The following is a 16425-nucleotide window of genomic DNA, read 5'->3' on the forward strand; positions in this document are numbered from 1 at the left end:
TAGAAGTTGCTTATTGAATGTTAAGTAGAATCTGATTGGTTGCTATGGGCATCATCTCCACTTCTAAAAACTCTCACTGGATAAAATATATGCCCATGAATTTGTTTTTATCCTTTTATTTATAAATTATATTCTTACAAATATTTTTTTCTCAGAGCCAATTTACTACTGATAAATTAGTTTGCACTGAGATTTTCCTGATGGATAAGTTGTAGTTACTTATTATTTACTTCATACTTTTAATATGTTGAGTCCATCCAATGTTATCACATATAACTATTAAAGGATTGGGAACTACAAGTGACCCTGGAAAATATCTGGAAGTGGTCTTATGTGGGCAGCACCAAATCAACTATAGGCAAAACTATCAACAAAGTAGGTTGGATTAGTACATCAAAAGACCTGAAGAAATTAGTGATAGGCAAGGCTAAAGCTGGCCATGCACCAAACCAACATTCCTATAACTGACAAACTCTTCTACAGTGCTCTATACACAAAATAAACTATTTCATCAGACCAGCCAACTTCTCTCCAACTGAGGTCACAGAAGAAGACGGACAGTGTCTACTTCCTTCTGCATATTTTTGGTGTGGCACTGAATGACAGGCATACAGATTATTTACAATATACAGATGTGTCCTGCTACATGTTTGCAGTATGTCGGCTTCCCTGCCGTGGCATGTCAGTACGCGTAATGGCAGATACTGTGTGTTATGTCATAGCGAGGCATACTGTATGCCATGAAAGACTACATGCCATGCAGTACACAGTATAACTGATGGGTGGCGAATGCTCCACAGTACTGTATGCTCCATACAGTACTGAATAAGATACTATAACAGTGCGTGGTAATCCATGAGAGGCTGGCCAATCACTTTTAGGCAGTGTAAACAGTCACTCCTCATGCTTGAAATTATCACTTTGTGTCAACACTACAGTAAAGCGCTATAGACATATTGTACTTACTGTATTACAGGACATCCATACTATATACTGTAGCTACATCATGTAAACATGCCTGGTTAAAGACTCATTGGCAGTTTTTCATTAATACAGATTATTTAAGGTTTAAATCTCTTAAAGTACTATGGTCAACTTTACTCACTGACCTACTCATTACCAGATATTACTGCACAAGTTTCACTTTAATTGAAAACAATTGTCCGTTATATTTAACCAAAATGAGATACGAGTAGGGTTGCTGTTTACTGGACCCACTCTAAGAATATGAAATTGTGGTTATTCATGTTTTGTAAATTGACAAAGCTGACAAAGTGTGTGTTTTTTCTAAAATAAATACCACTTTGTTTTATAAGGGTGCCATATATTTTATTTTAGTAATGTAATAAAAGTACTATTTCACATATTATTGCAACCATAAATATATATAAAATATACAGTACATATATAATGACATGGAGATATGCCTGTTAGGGCAGGGGATAAATAACCAGCAGTAGGACCCTGGTGAGAACCCAGCCACCATAAAGGATAGCAATGCCAGATTCTTTTCAGGTCAATATCTATGCCCTCTGCTCCAGATCCTCCAACTCATGTCAGATAATAAAACTAATGCAAGTAAACATCCAAAGTTGCAGATTTCTGTGTTAAGCCCTGGAGATAATTAGGCTGCAACTGTGGTCCCCCTATTTCCTTGGGACCCTAGACATTCCCCATTCTGCCTATATTACAATGTGGTACTGCTCACACGTAAACAAGTGACTTGGGTTTCTCAGACTCTCATTACTGCCAACATTGAGCAATAATGAGCTTAAGTTCTAGGAAGATATTGTATACTGTTCTTATTTGTTGTTCTACTCTTTTTCATTTATCATATTATTTAAGCACTTTCTCCAAATGTATAAAGTGTATGGACTGGCAGATGAATCTCAGCATACTGTTCTTATGTGTTTACTTTTTAATATAAACTATCATTTTGACATAGCACATTTAATATTAATTTCTCATCCTGGTACTGGAAAAACAAAGTGGTGTGCCCTTCATTACATCATGTTTTGCTATTAGTAAAATAACACAGTTGTCAGGTTCTGGAATTTTTTCTGTGCAGACAAATTGCAATCTAAGGCCCACAGAGCACCAGGCAACATTGTATTGTATGTTTTTAATTTGATATTTATTTTATTATAGTGATGGCAAAATACCATCAGTAGCTAACAGCCATTAATGATTTTCCACCGATGGTTGATGGTTTTACCATCGGAGATCCAATGGTTCTCTGCCATTGATTGATGTAGGGCTGCTATTATATTTTTTTTTACATATCATAGGAGGCATGGAGTATATCCCTGCTCCTAGTGGCCTGTCAACCCTGCTCTGTTTCCTGATTGTTTCCCACAGCAGGCATGTCAATTAATAAGTGAAAACCATTGATGATTCCCCAATGAGTTTTTATTAACTTTCCATGGGAATGGTATAATTCCCAACAGTGACAGCCTAACTTAGGTGGAAATCCAAATCGTCAATTAAGGTAAGTATGCTAAAGTAATTCAACACCCTATCCCTAACCCTCCCTTAGAGGTGCCTAACCCTAACCTCCCCCCAAGTGCCTAAACCAATCCCTCTATTCCCCACCAAATTAACCTTAGTCCCCCGGGTGGTGCCTAACCCTAACCTCCCCAGTGGGTTCTTAACCCTAACCCCCTTTCCCCTAGCCTAACCCTAAACTCTTGGGGGAATGCTTAACCCTAAGTCCCCCCCCTAAACCTAACCCTCCCCCCTGTGCATGCCTGGTATCCGGCTTAATTTCAATTGGTAAACTGGGTGTTGGGCTCCCGGCGTAGGTTGGAAATTCTACATCTGCCATTAGTCACTTGCTGGGATTAGACAGTCAGGAAGCCGGTAGTCAGGGTTCCGTCCATCGCCGTCCCAAATGCTTCCCCATGACATAGGTGTTAAATTTTGCTGACATCAACAACGGTGATCCTCGATGGTTATCCCACATATGGCTACCCCTACTCTATTATAAATGTAAGTTACGATAATTATAGATGAAAGTCTGCATGTTTCATCTTCAGTTCAATATTGCATATCTCAAAAAAACAAAGATTGTCCAAAACCAAACCATTAGGTCTAATAACACTTGTTATTGCATGTTCAGTGTAAATTATAGTAATACATGTTTGCTTTTCCCTTATGGTTCCTTGTGTTCCTATGGCATCACTAATATCTTGCTTCTGGGTCTGATTCAGAGTCACAAACAAAGCCAATGTTCACATAATTGGACAATATTTTGCATTTGCAAATGCACTAAAACTTCAAAAAGCTCCCTTGGTGCATGCATCACACAGAGTGTATACACACAGTTGCTATTATGATCATGACAGACAGTGTTGTGAAGAAGTTGTGGGCATTCCCGGGTAGTGACAGGGGATGACAAGAAATACACGCTAAAATGGTCCATTCGGTGGGTGTGTTATGGGAGAGTCAAAGTCATGTCAGAGCAAGCGGCTGCATTGTTAAACAGGCTGCAGGCATTCTGCAGCACTGCTGTGAATATGATGTGGCTGGGATTTATGGGGCTCTACTACCAGGCTGAAAGCAACCAGGAGCAAGAAACTGAGGAGGTAATGTCGATTAAACAAAGCCTGTGCAGGGCACGTTTTTTAGGAGGTGATTGAACCTGAACGCATTGGCCGATGGCGAGGATATACTGATGTTCCGGCTAAACTGTAACCATGTCTCCCATCTGTATTACCATGTCAAACTGTACCTAGATCCTGACACAGCATATTCCCTCTCTGTCTCAGACCTGCATAAGCTTCTGGCTGTGTTGCACTTTCTGGCTATTTGTCACTTTGAGTCTGTTACCGGTAGAGTTCTCGGTATATCCCAGTTCATATTCTCCAGATACCTCACCCAGGTACTGGCATCATTTCAGCCACTTATGGATTCCTGCATCTGCTTCCCTAGCCATAAGACAAAGTGGCATGCAGTCAGGGTAGCTTTTATGGCATTGCAGGCATGCCAAATGTCTTTGGTGCTATTGACTGTACACACATTGAGCTGAGACCACCTAGAACAAGGGCACATGTATAACTTAATAGGCACCATGCCCATTCTACAAATGTACAGGTGGTGTGTGATGCAAAAATGAAAATCATGAGTATTGTAGTCGGCTCCCCTGACTCATGTCATGATGCCTTCATCCTCTGTCAGTCATCCCTTCATGATCATTGTGATGCCAGACAACTGCAGGAGGGATGGTTGCTGTGTCAGTACCTTAGACATTGCCACTTTAGTTTTGTTATTTATGCTTAGATATGTTTTTACATTTATTTTTAATTTATTTACAGATGATGCTGGGTATGGGTGTCTTTGTTGGCTTCTGACTCCATTGACACTTCCAGTTTCTCATGCTGAGCATAATTATAATAGAGGACATAAGTCCATTAGATATGTGATAGAGCATACATTTGGCCTGCTTAAATCTCATTTTCGTCTCTAAATAATAAATCTGGTGGTCTTTTGTTATATTCTGATGCTAAAGTTTTAGATATTGTGCTCAGCTGCTGTCTATTGCATAATTTGTGTTTGCAGCAGCCAATCCCATCTGATTGTGCTTTAGACAGAGAGCAGGCAGGAGACTGTTTTGTATCTGGTGACAATTTGACAACAGATAGTGGGAGGCAGATCAGGCTGCAGGTCATCAGACATCATTTTAGATGTAAGTATCCTTCACCACTATAGAACTGTCTGTGTTTTTCATTTGTACCCCCTTTTTTAAAATCAAGTATCATTTAAGTAGGATGTTGCCCATAGCAACCGTTGTGATTCTCTAATTTTTCTTCAAGAAGGTGTTAGCAAACAAACACAATGTACTTTACAATTAACTATGTGCTTCTTCACTTGGTTAACTAACTTACTCCAATAGTATGTATGTATGTATGTATGTATGTATGTATGTATGTATATATTTACATTTGGTTTTGCACATGTTTTTTACCACTTTTTTATTTTTGGCATAAAAAGTTTTTAAGCAGTGTACATACTGTGGGTTTTTACAAGAGGAAGTCATACTTTTCTCTCCTGCCATTTTTTAGTTTGGCAATACTATTTTCACCTTTTAAGTCATACACATTAATTTTTATTTTAATTTGTGGCTTATTTTCTGGCCTGACTTTTATTAGTGGTAAGCATAAATTATTTAAGGATTCTTGTATTTGGATGTCCACAAATCACATTTTTATTTTAAAATGGTATTTGGGGGTCTCGGTATCCTAAATTGGGTTTATATTTCTTTTTGGGCCAGCTCAAGTGTGTATTTCTCTAGGAAATTGTATTCTGAAAATCATGCCTGTGTCCTACTGGCAATTCACAGCGCATGTGGTAACTGTTATCCCTCACAGAGTTATATACCTGCCATTTTGGTGATGACACCTTGCAAATGTGAAGCCTTAGATGTAGCAAGATGGCACTATGCATGTGCATAGTTGAAGCCTCCAGACATGGCCTTGCACTGAAAGGTAAATAAACAAAGCTATTACTGTGAGCCCTGCACACCACATACACAAACTGTAGTTTTTAGTATCAGAAAATAATGTATTCTTCTTGGGGAAAAGGGCAATGTGTTTTTTTTGAGGTTTCTACATGATAGTCCTAACTATATACCCATTTAGATCCATTGGGTCTGATATGTTAAGACATTTTTTATATTTTATTTTTGTTAGGATTTAAAAATCAGTCAATTGCCCATTTCTAATCTAAACAAATACATTTAATAGTTCTTTTTAGAAATTAAAAAGCAACATATAAGGTAAATGCAGGATACATAGGCACCTTTTTGTTTTTGTGTTTGCCACAATAAAAACACATGTTGAAAACAACTGTAAGTCTATGTGGGCTACATAAGCTGGTAAGTGCACTATAAAAAACGCTACTGCAGTCCCCCACCCAGCATCGTCAGGTGACACTATGTGCAGGATTACTTTCATCTTGGAAGAGTTGATAATTCATTATTATGAACATCATCTTTTCCATATTTTGCGTAAGCAACCTCTTACACCTTTCGCTGACAAGGTTCCCGGCTGCACTAAACACTCTTTTGGAGTACACACTGGAGGGGGGGAAACTCAGGTAAAATAGAGCCAGTTTGCACAGGGGCCTCCAAATTGCCTCTTTTTCCTTCCAGGACAGGTACGGACTGTCTGACATGCCTACTTGGATGCTGTCACCAATGTAATCCTCCACCATTCTGTCAATGGTGACAGTATCATTTGCAGTGACAGTAGACATGTCAGAAATTGTTGCCAGGTCCTTCAGTCCGGACCATATGTCCAAACTTGGTCTTGCCTGTCCTGCATCACCACCAACGGGTTGCTTAGGATACCTAAGTTGTTTCCTTGCAGCCCCAATTGCAGGAGAAAATGAAGAAGAAACTGTTGACGTGTCACGTTCCACTTCAGCTGACAGTGTTTTCACCAGCAGGTCTTTGCACCTCTGCAGGCTTGTGTCGGCTGGAAAGAGAGACACCACATAGACTTTAAACCTAGGATTGAGCACAGTCGCCAAAATGTAGTGGTCTGATTTCAACAGATTGACCACCCTGGAATCATGGCAAAGCGAATGAATGGTTTCATCCACAAGTCCCATATGCTGAGCGGAATTGCTCCATCTTAGCTCCTCCTTCACTTTTTCCAGCTACTTTTGCAAAAGCTTGATGAGGGGAATGACCTGATTCAAGCTGGCAGTGTCTGAACTGACTTAACGTGTGGCAAGTTTGAAGGGCTGGAGACCCTTGCACAACACGGAAATCATTCTCCACTGTGTTTGAGTCAGGTGCATACCCCCTCCTTTGCCTATGTCATAGGTGGATGTATAAGCTTGAATGGCCTTTTGCTACTCCTGCATCCTCTGAAACATATAGAGGGTTGAGTTCCACTGCGTCAAAACCTCTTGCTTCAGGTGATGGCGGGGCAGGTTCAAGAGTGTTTGCTGGAGCTCCAGTCTTCGGCATGCAGTTGCTGAATGGCAGAAGTGGCCAGAAACTTTTTGTGTGACCAAAAGTGTTTCCTGCATGCCCCTGTCTCTATTCTGCACTACCCCAGGAGAGTCTAAGTGGGGTAAGCCACTGGGCATTGATTTCCCTCAGAGGTTGTCAGCGGTGTGCCTCTTACTGAAACTGGTGATACACAGTGTATCCTGCCATGGAACGAGCTGGCGTTTCTGTGATGCTGCTACTGGTGACACTGCTGTTGTTGCTGCATAAGGTGATACATCTACCCAGTGGCCTATCACAGTCATATAGTACTTAGTCTGCCCTGTTCTACTTGCCACATGTCCGTGGTTAAGTGGACATTGGGTACAACTGCATTTTTCATGACACTGAGGACACTTTTTCTGATGTTTCTGTACAGTCTCGGTATCTCCTGCCTAGTAAAGTGTAATCTAGATGGGTTTTGGAACTGGGGACACACTTCCTCCATCAATTTTCTAAATCCCACAGCACTAATGGCGGATACCGGACGCACGTCTAACATCAACATAGCAGTCAAGGCCTCAGTTATATGTTTTGCTTCAGGATGACTGCTGTCATACTTCATTCTCCTAGCTAAGGACTGTTGGAGGGTCAAATGCTTTGTAAAAGTAGTGGTGTTCCTTCGTCCTCTCTGGGATGATGAACGACTCCCAACAGCAGCAGCGGAAGCAGTAGACGTAACAATGCAATATCCTCCTGAAGAATCCCGGATAGGAGAGTCAGTGATGCCAGTGACATGGCCTGCAGGACTACTTCCGATCCTCACTAAGGAGGAAATTGACGAGAAGGGAGTTGACTGTGTGGTTTGCAGGTGCTTGGATCCAACAAGACAAATGGATGTAGGTGTCCCATGACTGCTTACGGTCTTAGCCAAAGTTTCTGAACTTGACAGTAACTTTTTATGAATGCACTGCAGATGACATATATGGGAGGATGTTACTAGGTGGTTAACGTCCCTACCCCTACTTATTTCACCTTTACATATGGTAAATTTGGCAAGACAGTTGTCCGGATTTGGATAGAAATATTGCAAGACCAAAAAAGTGGAATGTTTGGTCTTCTGCTTAGGCATGACCATGATGGTCTTTTTCATACCACGGACAACAACTGTCTCCCCCGGAGCCTGATTTAAACAAACCACATCACCATCAGAATCCTCCTCGCCAACTTCCTCCTCTGCGCCAGCTACACCAGAATCCTCATCATGTTGTACTTCAACAGTGACATCTTCAATTTGCATATTAGCAAGTGGACTGTGGGTGCTCCTTTCAGCACTTACAGAGGGTGTACAAATGGAGGAAAGAGCCATCTCTTCCTGTCCAGTACTGGGAAGGTCAGGAATTGCAACCGCCTCCACACTTGGACTCTCCTTGGGGATTTGTGATATCATCTTAGAATGCATAGAATGCACAGTTCTTCGCTGTGCTTTTGCCAGCTTAACTCGTTTGATTTTTGTAGCGGGAGGAGGGATTCCATCATCATGTGATGCTGAACCACTATTCATGAACATAGGGAAAGACCTTGGCCATTCCTTGCCACTCCATGTCGTAAATGGCATCATGGCAAGTTTTTGTTTCTCCTCAGATGATTTAAATGTTATTTTTAAAGGTCATTTTCCTGAACTTTGTCATTTGGGATTTTATATGCCCTCTACTATGATATTGGGCATCAACCTTGGCAGACAACATTGATGGCATTTTATCATCTATATCATGACTAGTGGCAGCAGCTTCAGCACTAGGAGGAAGTGGTTCTTGATCTTTCCCTATTTTATTTTTAGGGGACATGGGGCCTGATTCAGGGTTTGGAATAGAGAGAGATCTCTCTCTCAAGTGATCATCTTGGTGAAACCATGCTGCACTGCAGGCGGGGCAGATTGAAAATGTGCAGAGAGATTTATATTTGGGAGGGAGGTGTCCAAACTGACATCTAAAGTGCAGTGTAATATAGCTGTGCAGTATTTGTGAGCTACATGCCAAAACAGCCAGTATTTACCCTACATGCAAAAAAAAGTATGTATTTACACCCCTTGCATTGCAAAATGGTTTTCCCAGGTACACAGTTAAATGCTATCTCTCTCTATTCCTAACTCTGAATCAGGCCCATAGTTTGGTCCTCCATTTATGTTATATTGTTTAATATATACATGTGGCTAAGGCGCACACAAACACGGAAAAGAAGAATTTAAGAACATTTTTTGGAGTGCACTTTGGGGGTTACAGCACCCTTTAACGGTCAAACAAGCCGGCCCTTGATTAATGACACAGGCGCATGCTTGGCGCTGCTCCTTTGTTGATGGACATGCGTCTACAGCACACACAATTCACAACACAGAAAATAATAACTTTAAATTTTTTTGGAGTACACTTTGGGGGTTACACCACCCTTTAACAGACTTATGGGACACAGGCGCATGCTTGGCGCTGCTCTTTTATTACTGCACATGCAACCACAGTGCACACAATTCACAAACAGAAAATTATTTTTAATTTTGTTTGGAGTGCTCTTTGGGGGTTACAACACCCTTTAACGGTCAAGCCAGCTGGCCCTTGATTTATGACACAGGTGCTCGCTTGGCGCTGCTCCTTTGTTGATGGATGTGCAGTTACAGCACACACAATTCACAAACACAGAATTATTTATTTATTTGTTTGGAGTGCACTTTGGGGGTTACACCACCCTTTAACAGATGAGCCAGCCGGCCCTTTACTGATGAAACAGGCGCACGCTTGGTGCTCCTTTGTGGAAGCATGTGTGGCTACTGGGCACACAATTCACAAACACAGAAAATAATTTTTTATTTTTGTTGGCGTGCACTTTGGGGGTTACAGCACCCAGGACACAGGCCACAGCAACATGAACAAAGAAGTCGAGGGTCCATGACATGTCTTATTCAAAGGATTCAAGCACATTCATCTTATAATACATGGCCCAGCATACAAGATGTTTACTTACATTTGCTAGTGATGTATTGCTTTTTTGCCAAGTAGCCTCCAGGACACAGACACCAGCAGGTCATCATAAACTGACATGGGGGTGTGAGGCCTTAGATCATGAAAATGCAGGTACAAAAACGTGCTTAGTCTTTGTGCCACATCCACATGTGTACCTACAATTGTAATGACAAAATTGTTGTTTAACAAGGAGCCAACAGGACACAGGCCACAGCACCACTGCAAAAACATTTAAGGGTCAGTGACCTGTTATGGTGGAAGAGGCTTTGGGGGGATTCTTAGCTCTTTTGCTTTCCACCCCCAAAGTCCTCTACTGTCCTCAGCTTCTTTCTTCTACCGCTGGCACGTCCTGGCCAGCAGCGCCGGGTCTTCATCTCTTCAGAGCTGGTTGTCTAGGTAGGGGTTAATGAACAGTTGGCCTCACAGAGGGCCTACATGTTTTGGTGGAAGAGGCTTTGGGGGGGAACTTCTTTAGCTCTTTGCTTTCCAACCCTGTAGTCCTCTGCTATCCTAAGCTTCTTTCTTCTGCCGCTGGCATGTCCTGGCCAGCGGCGCTGAGTCTTCCTCTCTTCAGACAAGTCCCTTCAAGTCGTGTTTGTTAATTGAAGATCTTCACTTGGTGGCTTTATGTCTGTCCTCCATTCTTGTTTCCTTGTCTTGCGCAGCACCCCATTCAATGTGTCCTTTATCTGGTTTAGTTCCTCTTTTCCAATCCTGAATCTTGTCTGACATTTTGAGAGGATATCTTCTTTTACCCACTTAACTGACAAATTTTTTTTCCAACAACCGCTCCGAAATTGTCGTTTTTTTTTATGATTGAATTAGGTAAAGAACATCTTTTTAAAACTATTTCAATGCATTTTTTTTTTCAATGCCATATACCATAAAAATTTAAATTTTTATGGTATACTGTAGTTCGGGTCATTGACAGCTGTACCAGCTGGCCAATAGATTCAACCGTCGATAGAAACAGTTGATTGTTTGACATTGGTTGGGGCTCCACTCACACTATATATGTGTGTATGTATATATATAAATATATATATATATATATATATATATATACACACATATATATACACATATATAGTGCATGTATGTATGTGTATATATGTGTGTGTGTGTGTGTATATATATATATATATATATATATATATACACATCTAGGGTTTTGCTGTTTATATATAAATATGGGTTGGGGCTTGCATAAATGGAGGAGGGAGAAAAGGGGTTGGCTCCTTGGCCAGCGGCTGCTCCCTCTACTATTTGCAGCCTCTGGGGAGCTGCTAACAGGGCGGTGGGGTGGAGAGAGAGAGGACAGCGCTGATAGCGCTGATAGCGCTGCCCGGCAGCTGCTCTGCTCTACCATCAGCCTCCAGGCTGCTGCTAGCTGTGGAGGGGGAGGGAGAGAAGGACAGCGCTATCAGCACTGCCTTCTCTGCCCTGTCGGTGGCTGATCTCCAGAGGGGGAGGTAGAGAAGGACAGCGCTATTAGCAATAGCGCTACCTTCTCTGCCCTGCCAGCAGCTGCTGGGCTGCTGCTCTCCGGAGGTGGGAGAGAAGGACAGCGCTATCAGCACTGCCTTCTCTGCCCTGTCAGTGGCTGCTCTCCAGAAGGGGAAGGGAGAGAAGGACAGCGCTATCAGCGCTGTCTTCTCTGCCCCAGTCAGCAGCTGGCGGGCAGCTGGCGGGGGTGGGTGCACCTTCATTGGGCTGTCCAATCACTGCTAGCAGTGATCGGCCAGCCCTTTGGGATGGACAGTGTGCAGAGGGACCAGGAGGTCCCTCTGTGATTGGCAGCTGCTAGAAAATTATTTCCAGCAGCCGCCCACAGAGCATTCCTGACTGGTCATATCAGGGAAAGCCCAGGCAAGTGGTTAAATTGTTGGGGATTGGTACTTTCTTCTGACTGCAATCAAAGTTCACACGCTTGGTCCAATTGCAATAAAGGCCGTAGGGCACATGTTCTTGAAAAATTGCTTGTGCATATCGATGCATCTCACCATTACCAGCTATGTAAAATAAATTTTCCTTCTCAGTGTTGATTATAGCCAGTGGTATATCTGACAAGGGTGTTCCAAATACAGTCTGTGGTGCTGGAGTGCTTGACATGACAGGTGTTCCTGGTGAAAGTACAGGTAAACTTGCATTGTTGATTCTTGATTCTTCAGCTGACAGTTCAGGCAGGTGATACAATGCCACTGGTGTTCTCTCCGAATGAGGCAGGTTGTATGAGGTGTCATGTCCAAGTGCTAGTGTCCATGTCTAGCAAGTGGAATGATGGGTCAGTCTCCAAGTTGTAATCCTCATGGTCGTTGTTATCCTTAGGCTCAAATTCATCAGGTGTGACCATTTCATACTGTACTGCCTGGTCATTTCTATTCCTAGTACGCTGGGCAGCGGCCTCTTGCCATTATTTAGTTTGACAGATTGTTTCTTTCATTGTTTCTGTAATGGTGTCCTTTAGCCCTTCTTTCAAGTTGTCAATATTCACCTCCAAATGACACTTTTTCCCCTGAGGCCTCTCACCATCTTAACACAGCTACATGTTAAAGCATTATCTTCTTGAAAGGATAGTTTTCGATGGGTTGGTGAGTGGGATGAATCTTTCACAGGTGTAGAAACCAGAGTGTCATGACCCTGACTAGTTTTTCATCTTTTTGCCTTTAGACTTACCCCTGCCAACTGTCTTATGGATCTGTATGTATAATTTGCCTGGGAGATCTGCTCTGATCATGCTGGCTACAGAACTTCTCTGTATCCATTTGGACTATGCACTCCTTTCCACAGTGATTATTCACCTGGATCCTTTCCTGTCTGTGAACACTGCTAGTCTTGATTGGAACCACAGGTGTAGTTCTGAATCTAAGTACAGCAGATATGTTTTGCTCTCTCTGCATGTTGTACCCTCCACCACTCAGAGTGCTACTGCCAGACCACCTGACTGTATCCACCAATTCCTGCAAGACCAGGGTATAAACATCCTCCTCTGATAGAATTCAGGGCCTGAACATCTTATTACTTCCCGTGGTGTATAGTTCGTGCTACTTCTGAGTACAAGTGTATCCCAGGCTCCTGCTCCTGCTGGTTCCTCGACAAGTTCATCCAGTAATCCTGCTGGTAGCTATACCTGGTGCATCCTGAAATCCTGCCGCATTCCCAGACCAGTACATTCAGCAATCCTGCTGTCATTTACCCTCCGGTCCTAACCAGAGTTACAGTTGTCCTCCATTACACCTGGAGTCCAGTTACCCTCCGGTCCTATCCGGAGTTACAGCCATCCTTCATTATACCTGGAGTCCAGTTATCTACCATTCTCCATACGGCTTCCCAACCGCACCAAGTAGCTCCCGTGCTACTAGCCATCTGCAAGCCCATCTACTGGTACCCCATCCAGCTTAATAAGCCTCCCTGCTGGTTCCAGTCCAGTTCCTCCAAGTTTCCCACTGGTTCCACTCCAACGTTTCAAGTTTCTAGTTCCAATCATTTATCATCAAATGCAGCTCTCACTGCTACACAATTCTTATGCAAATAGAGCTATTTACCTCATATATGGTTCCAGTCAAGCCGGTCTCCGCTGACTCCAGTTCATCACCTGAGTCAGGTAACTCTCAAACACCAATCGTGACACAGAGGCTCCAAGGTGTCCAGTTCTTCTTTCAGTGTATTTGGTGCATCAATCACTGATGTTTCCTCCTTGTTCTCCACAATCATTGGTTGCTCCGCTTTCCCTAGGCCATTTTCTCCTATGTGCAGATCCACAGACACGCACTTGGGCTTTGCATTTTTCCTCGCCTTGACAGGTACAGGTACATTTTCCTTCCCTGCTTTCTTCTTGGAAGGTTTGGTTGTAGATCGTTGTGGCACTACTGAATTCAGCCTCTTGCTCAGTGGATGTGGGCAAGATGAGTCACCGAAGTAAAAACCTTTACTCTTCACCAATTCCACCGTTCAGTGCACTCTGAAATACACAAGTAAAAAGAAACTAAATACAATATTAAGCAAAATAGTGGAAATATAAATGTTTCACATTACAGCACTGTAAACAATTACAGTATTCCCAGTATCTATACTGGAGATGCGAGATACAGTAGAAGACAATGTACTGTAGTGTACACAACTGTACTTACGCGACATGGCATGGTCACTAGGCCTAGGCTGGGAGAGCTGTTGCCCTTAAAAAAAAAAGTATATAATTTTGCCTTGTAAACAATTGAACTACTGTATTCTTTACTGAAAATCCTACTGTACAACAAGTCTCTACCGGAATAACAAACAAACCAATACAATATACTGTAGTACAAAAACAACTGTAGTCTGTGAAGATGGCATTGGGTCCAACATGGTACAGTATGGTAATTTAATGTACAGAATATACAGTACTACATAACTACAGAAGGTACTGTACTGTATGTGCAAGTGGTACCACCTCACACAGAGGCTCTGTGGGTGGCACTGTCGTCACCCCATGAGCTGTACTTTTGCCTTGCATGGTGCCAGAATTGCTGCCCTTTGCATACTTTGGATGCTAAAGGCACACCCTGGCATTTACATTTTTTAGGGGTCTATTTACTAAGCAGTGTTAGGAGACAGAGTGAATCATGATAAGAAAGTAATAAGGTGCCAGCCAATCAGCTCCCAACTGTCATTTTTGAATACACAGCCTGTGAGATGGCATTTGGGAGCTGATTGGCTGGCACTTTATCACTTTCTTTTCAATTTTCACTCAGTCTCCTAACATTGCTTAGTAAATAGACCCCTGAATCTGTCCATGACATAATAATGTCAGAATTAAATGGGGCAGGGCAAGAACAGATAAACAGTGTATAGGTCGACAGGCATTAGGTTGACCAGGAAAAATGGTTGACTGTGACTCATGATCACACACAGTATTTGCCAACATGGCAATAGATAATAATGGATGAAATGTTGCCAAAATATTTTTCACTACCAAATATAGTATGGTGGATCAACTATCTTTTTGTTACTGTAGGTTTACTATACAAACAATCCATGTCAACATATAGTATATAACCCTTTAGTCCATGTAGATTTAATGACTCTGTCAATTAAATCTCTGCCAGTCATGTGAGTGTGTGGTAACACCTGTTGGTCATCATCAGATATCCAACACCTTATGGTGCAGTGTACTGTATGTCACAATAGTGTATTGTATTTGTTATTGTATTGTATACTGCACTTCATGTAATTGTACAGCAATACTGTACTTACTATGCAGGAGGTGCCTCCTGATGCAACAGAGCTAAGGTGCATCCCTGTGCAGCAAGTTGGACCATCACCTTTGGAGGGCTCTGGTGTTCCGGCGGCACCCATATTTTGCATAAATGGCCCTTCTCGCTCTCCTATAAGTGAGCTCTTTATCTTGGTTTGTGGAGAATGCTTGGTCTCTCCACTTCACCAAGAGAAAGAGCTTGTCTGGAGAAAACTTTCTCTTCCTTCTTAAACAAACACGTACCATATGATGCACAATGCTCATTCATTAGACACAGGTGCATCACTCGTTATGGCAGGCGTCTCTGGTGTAATGGTTAGAATGCAAAGCAGTGTGGGCATCCTGGGATCAAAGCCTGGAAGGCTACAGTTTGTAATTTTTTGATTATTTTTAGTTTTGTTCAAATCTTCACAACAGGATTACACAGAAATTGTCATGACACTGTCTAGTTTTCACCTTTTACCTGTTGACTTACCACTGCCAGCTGTCTACATGGATCTATATGTGTATTTTGCCTGGAGGACCTGCTCTGATCATTCTTGCTGCAGCACTTCTTTGTATGCATTCCCTTACACACTGATTGTTCACCTGGGCTCTCTTCTGTCTGTGAGCATTGCTAGTCTTGATTAGAATCGCAGCTGTGGTTCTGATTCTCAGTGTTGCAGAGATGAGTACTCCCTCTGCATGTTATGCCTTTCACCACTCAGAATGCTACTGCCAGACCACCTGTCCATATCCACCAATTGCAACCAGACCCAGGGTATATATATCCTCCCAATAGCATTCTGGGCCTGTACATCTTGTTACTTCCCATGGTGTATGGTTCATGCTGCTTCTGTGTATAAGTGTATCCCTGGCTCCTGCTGACAGCAACCCCTGGTGCATCCAGAAACCCTGCTACAGCAATACCTGGCAATCCAGAAACACTGCTACAGCAATGCCTGGCAATCCAGAAAACCTGCTATAGCTATACCTGGCAATCCAGTAATCCTGCTAGTTCCCAGGCCAGTGCACCTCCTGAGATTTCAGCATCAGCTATTAGTGAGTTCCTGTGCTCCTGACCTTAGTCCTGTACTTTGCTTCTAGCCCTACTCCTGGTTGGTCCCTGGCACCCTGCAAACCTGCATCATGTTACCCTGCCTTGCTTCCTGCTGTGGATCAACTCCTGCTCCTTCTACCTACCCACTCCCTCCCTGAACCTAAACTCCCAGACCTACCCATTCCTTCCCGATCCTGTTACTCCC

Source organism: Taudactylus pleione, unplaced genomic scaffold (assembly GCF_031769625.1).
Source record: "Taudactylus pleione unplaced genomic scaffold, aTauple2 ptg000151l, whole genome shotgun sequence".
Classification (NCBI taxonomy): Eukaryota; Metazoa; Chordata; class Amphibia; order Anura; family Myobatrachidae; genus Taudactylus; species Taudactylus pleione.